Genomic DNA, 8,604 nt, shown 5'->3' on the forward strand with positions numbered 1-8,604 from the left:
AAACCCACTTCTGACTTCCCTCAGTGCTCACTGTAAACTCCAAACAGATACAATTAGCTTTTCTGGTAAAAGGTCCTAGATTATTTTGTCAATCTTTGGAAACATCCTCTATAGAGTTTCATCTTCAAAACTTAGTCCTGGTTTCTTTGCCCCCTTTAACGTGTAGAGCATATCCGGCCTGAATACTGTGTTTGGGCAATTTACATAACATAGAAATCCTGCAACTATTCCTAAAGTCCTTCTCATTACTCTTCATTACTTTTATGCTCACATTTAACCTGTGTCTAACGAGCTTTTAATTTCCTAAACAACACATTTTCTGGAACTATGGTTCTCTGTGCTCTGTGCTTCTTTTTGGGTTCCCCTTTCTCTGGTTGGTTCCGTTCGGTCTGGGGCTTCCAGGATTCTCGCCACCCCTGTAGTCGCTGTGGTCCTGAAATCTTCTCCTGTAAAGGATAGAAAACAAAAAGCCTCTCTCTGCTACACCTCAATAATCTACTGTGTTCATCTATTGTTCCCTTAATTATTCAAAGTTGGTTCAAAATATCATGATCTGGGCTCTGTCCTTTATATTAACTTTACTTAATCTTTACTTAATCTTAATTTACTTAATCTCAATGTTCTTTATGTGTGTGAGCAACACTTTTAATTTTATTAAACACACCCAGGGTCAGATATACACCATCACCCTATCAGCATAAAAACAGACAGAGACGTTCCTCTTTCTGTCACATTCTTCCATACATGGCAATTTGTTTCACCTTCCAGATGTTTCCTGGGGACTTACAATTTCTTGACTCTTCTTCTGTCACTTGTTACTAGGCAGCTCAAATGCAATTAGAAGCAAAATGAATTCCAGGTCCTCGGCCTGGCCTATGTTTAAATCATTTGTGTTTGTAAGCGTGTATGCGGTTTAACCTTCTGCTGCTCCAAGTCACTTACACAATAGCTCATCGGGACATCGCGCCCAACGAAGCTTAAGACCTTGAATAGACTGAGCATCAACTCTTTCATGACCACAATATGCAATGTGTGTATACAATGATTATAGCTGCACCTTTAATAAAAGTTTTAGTCTAATGCCAGTAGCTTTAATAAACATTTTAATGCAATGTTAATGATGAAGGCTATATTGTAGCAGTAAAGTATTTTCTTTATTCCCACATTCCCTCTCTTGACCTTTCAAAAAGAAAGGTCACTACACTTCGTGTTGTGTCACTCCTCGACCCATTCGGCCGCTTCTAAGTCCATCAATGGCATCATGGCCACTGGAACGACTGTTCCAGGGTCCACTGCCCTCGTTATTTCCTTTTCCAGCAGTCCTGTGGCACAAGGAATGAGACAACAACCGCAGGTGACCAGTATCGCTAAAAAGTGGCAGTAGAAAAGATTGCAGACATGAAAAACCCCTTCCATTTCCCAAACACTGAGGTCATCCAGCTGTCCAGCGGATTGTCAATTCCAGAGTGCTCATGCATGGTTTTAGACAGAGTTTTCAGCCCCTCCAGAGCTCGGGTTACTGAGCCATCTGGAGCAGTGTTGTTGGGGATAAAGGTACAACACACTGCTCCAAACATGGCACCACACGCCCCCTTTCTCCGCCAACAACATGTCTAGGGCCATTCGATTTTGCACTCCCATCAGTGAGGTCGGACACAACTGTTCTGTGAACCCCTCCATGGCATCTCTGGTCAGGTTAGAGAGTCTCAGCACATTATAAGGGACATAGTTTATGCGATCAACATTCTTATTTGGAGTTATCCATATGAACATACGTTCAAATCCTGAAGCTAGTTGGTCCACTAGTTTATACTCATCTGGAACTCCCCTGGGCACTCCTATTGAGTCAGTCCAGGTAGGCGAGTTCATTCTAGGGTCATAAGCATGTATCCCCTGTGTCCCTCTCTTTGCCAAAATGTGTCTCTTACCTCTGGCCGCCAATGTGCGTGTGTTGCGTTGTCGTATGGCTTTTACTTTGTTCCCGATTAGCATGAGTGGAGCTCTGAGTCGCACCATTGCGCACGTCCCTTCACTTCCCATATGGGCACGAACCAAAAGGGTGTTACGTCCACAATAATAATAGAGCCCACTTCTTGCCCATGTTCCAATTAAAGTGTTCGTTTGGCTTACATTGTTTGTGGTTCTCCCCGTGAGTGTGACAGAGCACCAACTTGGTTCAATCTCTCCCAACTTGTACTTTACCGTATCCATTGAGAATTTAAAGCATGTGTAGTTGTTTTGTTTGGGCATGAATGGTCCTACTTGTGTTTGCTTGTGAATTAGGGGAAATGAGCTGGACAAGATAGTCCAGTTGCCAGTACTCACCGCTTCTCTAGTCATCCGCAACATGCAGTCATAGCCCCACTTGTCCTCTGGATACAGTGGTGCGGGCTCTGTGAACAAACGTGGTCTAGCTGAAGCACAGGCAACACAATCAGATACATGTTGTTCTTTAGCATTTTGAGCCACCCAGTCCAGCCAGAGGTTACTGTCACTGAAGCCGGTGGCACGCTCAATCAGGTCCTCAGTCCTAGTGTAATCCACCGTCAGGACTGGTCTCCCGTTTGTTTCCTGCTCCTCTTAATGTAATGGTACATTTTATTTTACTTTATCAGACTTATCCAAAATATATATGCTTTCGTTACTTTGCTCCTGTCTCCCTCCAGTACCAGCTGTTTTAATAATTTACTGTTTAAAAGGGAAAAAACCTTGGTCACTTGGACAAGTCTTTGTAATTATTTTCCTCTATCAAATTTAATTGACTTCTACAGTGGCCTGCTTTTGTTAATAGTAACATGAGTAACATCCAACATTTTCTCCCCTTTAGCATTTGGTATTTTCCCCACTATATAATGTACTACCATAATCTACACCCAGTCAATAAAACAGAATTTTCTCAAAGCAAACATCAGCAACCCAAAATCAGCAGCCCCAGAATAAAGTCTTCCGCTCCTCCTGCTCGTGGCAAAAGCAAAGCAAAGCAAAGCAAAGCAAAGCAAAGCAAAGCCTCCCCTTTCTCTTGCCAGCGTGGTGAATTGTTTGTCAGCATTTATTCATCCTACTCTTGGTCCAGTCTTTATCTCAGTGTCCAGTCAGTCCAACCTTTAGTCCACATCGTCAGTCCAGTCACAGTCCAGTCACACGCATTCACACCAGATATTGCTGATAGTGGAGATTCCTGCGCAAATAATCAGATTCTCCACCCTCAGCAACGTGAGCTCATTCATTTGTTTTATTTTGTTTTGTTTTTTAGGAAAAGAGTTCTTTATGCTCTTGGACTGGATTGACTCGCTGCAATCATTTTAGACAGGAACTTACAACCTGATCAGGTCCCCACAGGTCGGCTTTTCCTCAGCCAGTTGTAATCTGGAAAAGCTCACCTTATATTTGTTCTCCCGAACATTTTTACAGCGCTGTTAATTCAATCTTTCAGGCCTGCTTAGAGCAAAAATGAGAAAAAGAGAGCTGATTATTAGCTCATCAGAGCACAAAACATCATCACCTGACACGTTTTCTCTAAGTGCACTGTTACCATTTTAAAGGGCCCAGTTCTAACCATGTCCATGTTTAATAAAACTCCCTCTATTAAAATAAGAAAACAACCCAAACCTAACCGACAGAATCAACCCATCACTAAAACAACAACCCCAAAAATCTTAATCACAGAAAAGTTTTGCCTCAAGTTCTTCAGCATCCTGACAGTCTGAGGTCAACTGACATAGTCTCACCTGCTCAATACACAGAAAATCTTGTTAAAAGCTGCACACTTTTGTACACCATTGATATTCTCATTAAGCCCTTTCTAAAGACGTTATAACCATCTATCATCACTAAATTCTAAATTTCTTTTCCAAATCTGGACTACTGCACTTAGTCACAGACCTGAACACTTTATTTAATTATCCTGTCTGTTACCAAGCCTTTCTTCTCACACAGTCACAGTGTGTGTTTCAGTGCAAGCTTCACTCATCCAGTCAGACAGGAAACACAAGTTCTTCTTTTTCTTTTCCTGTCCCCAGTCATTCAACTCATTTGCATACTGAGTCATATCTCAAGAAGTTGCCATGACAAGACAAATGCATATTTAAACATCACCACATTATTGAATTATTTTTATTTCCTTTCTACAGTAGTCACTTGTTTTGATCAATCTGTACAGGAGCACTCCTAATTCACTATTCTAAAAACTACTTTAAGCTTTAATCACTTTTTCCTTTTCACAAGAATCACTCTATTGTCATGGAACGTCCCTGAGTTATTCCTCAACTTCAGGGTTTAAGTGTGTTACATTCACACTATTTTAACACTGATGAAAGATAACAAGCTGATTTTCATTGCATGTGTGTTATTAGTCAGGTTTAATCGAAGTCTGTGCAGTGGAGCTGCAGATCCACCAGGGCATGTTCTCAAAGCTGCCTTTCCTACACATTTCTCTGCTATAACTGGATCATTTTTAACTACTTTGCTATGAGTCCAATGGTCTTTGTATCACTTTTTCATCACACTAAGTGACTTGGACAAGATGATAAACAGACTCACATGCTGAAGATGCTGTCTAATCTTCATGAGCTCTCTTGTATTTGTAAGTGTTTGTAAGGTTAATACATTTTCTGCTTGTGTGTGTGATTTTGTGTATGTTTCTTTTTGCAGTGTTTCAGACTCCTTCACAATTTTCCCACTTAAGCAGTCAGTTTTCTTTTCCCCAGGTTTGCTAACCCAAATTTAGATTTCCCACATTAAATAACAGCGTTCCTCTGTGTTCTCACCTACTGCTCTCACTCCTTTGTCCTCTCCCACTTCAACAGTCCAATAACAGGAAGTTCGCTTTCGCTTTCTCGCTTTCTTCCCCACGGGGACCAATAAAGTACGCTTTCTCTTTCAGCTTTCTCCTGCATTCTCCACTGTCTCTCTTTAACTGCCATGTTATTGCTCTTTGGAGCTGCATTCCTCGTCTTCAGCCAGGAGTGAGAGCTCGCTTGTCAGGTTTAGTGACACATGACGCTGTAAACAATTCAGCCAGAAACTTGGCCTGAACGTTTCCAGTGATGTTAACCTATAACTTGCTTCCGACTGCTGCATGTGGAAAATTGATCCAGGTCTGCTTTTCACCTAAATTCTATAACACCGACCTCATACGGTTCATTTAAAACAATAGGTTTTGCTAGCTTTGTTCTAAAATTAGATTTCTTATTGCCTGGATAAACATGTGCTGAAGCATTCGAGAAGAGGCTCACATAAAAGCCTGCGTTGTTGTCGTTTTATCCATTCCTTCCTTCCTTCCTCAGTCTTTTTCTAGTGCAGAATGAAAGTATGCAGAGCTGCGGCGTCTCTGTTAATCACACTTCAACGATGTCTTTTTCAGGGATCCATGAATTCAAATGAGAAGGCCAACCGAGCCATTTGACCAGCGCTAACTTTTTTCGGTCCTCTTTTTTTCTGCCAAGTATTTTCTCTATTTTAAACCTTTTGTTTTTGTCAATAGTCACCTGCTGTATCTCAGGTTCGTAAAATACACCTTTCACTGCAGCTCCTGTGAGATCCTCTAGTTTGTATACGGGAGGGTCTCTTCCTAAACGCTCTTTTATGGTAAAGCACTCGTAGTTTAGATATTCTCACCGTATCGCCCACATTAAATTTAAAAGTCACCGGTTTTTGGGGTTTCATTTTGTACAGGGTGTTAAAGACTGCTTTCTCATTATTTTTGCACACCTCGGTGGGGGTCATTTTGATAGAGCTGTGATAAGACAGGTTATAGGACTGTACAAGATCTTGGATCACATTAACATATCTTGGCGAGTTAACTGATGTTAAGTATTTCCACATTTTCCCCTTTAAGGTGCGGTTAAAACGCTCTACCACACATGATTTCATTTCACTAAAGGTTGAAAAATGTGTGATGTTATGCTGCTCCATTAGTTTTTTAAAATGTTTATTATAAAATTCCTTCCCTAAATCTGTTTGGAGTTTTTCAGGCACACGGCCCTCTCTCAGAATATCACCAAAAGCCTCAGCAACAGCCTGTCCTGTCTTGGTTTCAAGGCACCTAACCCATGCATACTTAGAAAACACATCTATGCATGTCAATAAGTACCTAACATTATCATTATCCGCAGAATATTCACGCATGTCAACCAAATCAGCTTGAAACTGTTTGTCAATCCCGTTAACCAAAACTCTATTTCTGTATCCTTGCATTTCTGTGTCCTCTGTCCTTGCAGGTTTATGAAGAGTATATGTGTCATCTCCTTTTAAAAACGCTCCACATCAGGTAATGACGGCTTTAAGCCTGTTGCCTCACTGACAGCGATACAGAGCTTCTTTACACTTCCTAAACCCCCTGGGTGTGCAGGGTTGTGATATATTTTTCTCAGCGTGTTTTCCATAATCACTCTGACCAAACACAAACACAAATGACCAGAAAAAAGTGTTAGCATACGTTTTTATTTCATTTTCTGTGTAGTGCACAGTAAGGTTTTTATAACAGATGTATATTAAATCTTGTGTCTCCCAGACCAGTAGTTTCCAATCATGTGGAGCAGCGCTGATTTAACTCCGCGGGTGTGATGATTGGTATTTAGCAGGTATCCGATATTCTCATCAGTGGTGCAAACAATGTGCGGCACTGATCTCAGTTCACACAGAAGACGCTCAGTGTCAGTGCTGATGATTTGTGCTTTAGCCTCACTGACACTGAGCATACAAACAGACGGATGGCCGGGATGAATCGGGGCGTCCGGAGCTTTTTCATCACCTCATCATAGCAGGTCTCGAAGAAAAACATAGGCAGCTCAAACAGGCAACTGTGTTGTAACTGGCTGGGGTGACCGGATTGGCATCCATAACATATCTCCTGCACATACTCATTCAGTGCCATCGACAGCAGGTGGAAGGTTGTGAGTTTAATGTTGAGTTCCGTTTCCTCAGACGGGTGTGATCCTGCAGAGTCCTGTGAGCATCCTGGAGAGGGGGGCGGAGTCAGTGGGGTCTGGATTAGCAGTGCTGGAGGGGGAGACTCTGAGCGGTCCACAATATGGCAGATGTTGTCTGTAATAGAAATCCACGCATTGCATTTTTTAAAAATATCGAGTATAATGCCAACGTCTCTCACACAGAGACAACCTACCATTTCTTTTTCTTTTTCTTTTTTCAGTCCTCAGGGTTTTTGATGATTTTTGGCCTGAACATGGCAGAAGGTAAACCAATCTTCGGGCCATGTGCGAGCTGATCATATACAAGACGCTTCCTAATATTCTCATAAGAAGAGTTGACCTTGTGTAACAGAGTTAGAAAATAGCTTAATGAATTTCCTCAAAATTGATGTGCTTTGTGAATAGTTGGAGCCACCTGGTGGACAAACACAGCAACTGCAACTGTTAAGGTTCCAAATTGCTGCACAGCGCATGCCTCAGCAAAGGAAAACAACTCCCAAGCTGGTGGTAGGTGCTAGTGAGCGATACTGTTGTCAATTTTGTAATTGTATTAATGAAAACACCCTCATAGTGGTAATTGTCAACATGTATTTTGATTGTAAGCAGTACTAGCATGTATCCCGAAAGTTACAGGCATTTTGATGCATGGGTAGTAACTTTATTCACGAGTAGCATTTTTAGTTAGCATGCTAAGCTAATACTCGTTAGCTAGTCGGGTGCTTTTTGACTTGCACTCAGCTCTAATGCTTCTCTATGAGATTGTGATTGTTCTAATTCTTTTTAACAGAACTGAATGTTGCAGTTGCTTTGCAGATTGTTAATGAAGACTGTGTGCTGTTTTCTTTGTACCAGGTAGGCGCTGTTAAGTATAAGTTTTAATTGATGCTGTTGTATAGGAAAAAAAATGATGAACAATGATGATTGTTTTATAATAGAAAAGCTGTTTTTATATGTTATTGTTGTTGTTGGTTAGGAAAAAGGAGAAAAATAAATAAATAATATTGCTACTATACGATCACAAGTTTGGTTTCAGCTAGAACTTTTAAAAGAAAGATTTTGTTGATGTTGTGTTGTATAAATATATCTTAGTCATTTGTTAAGTGTTATGTTTGGAAAAGGAAAAAGGAAAACAACTCCCAAGCTGGTGAACTGAATGTTGCAGTTGCTTTGCAGATTGTTAATGAAGACTGTGTGCTGTTTTCTTTGTACCAGTTGCCAGAATAAAGAGGGAGCCCAGAGTAAGGGCAAGTCCAGCGTTGCAGTGCCGTCCTTTCTACATGGGCATATCACACCACTTGCACAATAGACTCTCAGAACAGCAACAGCCACACTTGTCTCTCTTGATAGTCTTATCGACCTCATTAAACACCCACTGCAGTGCTCTCCAGTCTGACCACTGAATAAAAAACAAATCCTTAAACCATGATAAACGTTCTTCAAGGGTGAGGGGGTATGGGTTCAACCTCCAGCTTTCAAGGCCCCTGTCCTCAATTACACCCTCCCTGTCTTCACACACACTAAGAAAAATGAAGTCGTCACCAGGACGATTGAAACGGTCCGCTTCTACACGGTAGAGTTCAGGTCCTGTTGGACTGACCCATTGCAAAACATAAAGCATCTCCGGGAACCCCGGTTGATCCAGGTCCGGACAGATGACTGAGCGAAACAGTTTCCA

The 8,604-nt window shown here is 41.4% G+C and overlaps 1 pseudogene; it reads right to left on the reverse strand.

The window, feature by feature from the left end:
• Window positions 1-6,491: 6,491 nt before the first annotated feature.
• LOC147336540 (uncharacterized) lies at window positions 6,492-7,126 on the reverse strand (annotated as a pseudogene).
• Between the last annotated feature and the right edge of the window lie 1,478 nt (window positions 7,127-8,604).

This window comes from Aulonocara sp. 'chitande type north' Nkhata Bay, linkage group LG3 (genome assembly GCF_057382095.1).
Source record: "Aulonocara sp. 'chitande type north' Nkhata Bay isolate Kocher_YH1m ecotype deep benthic linkage group LG3, A_spYH_male_GT1.1, whole genome shotgun sequence".
Taxonomy (NCBI): Eukaryota; Metazoa; Chordata; class Actinopteri; order Cichliformes; family Cichlidae; genus Aulonocara; species Aulonocara sp. 'chitande type north' Nkhata Bay.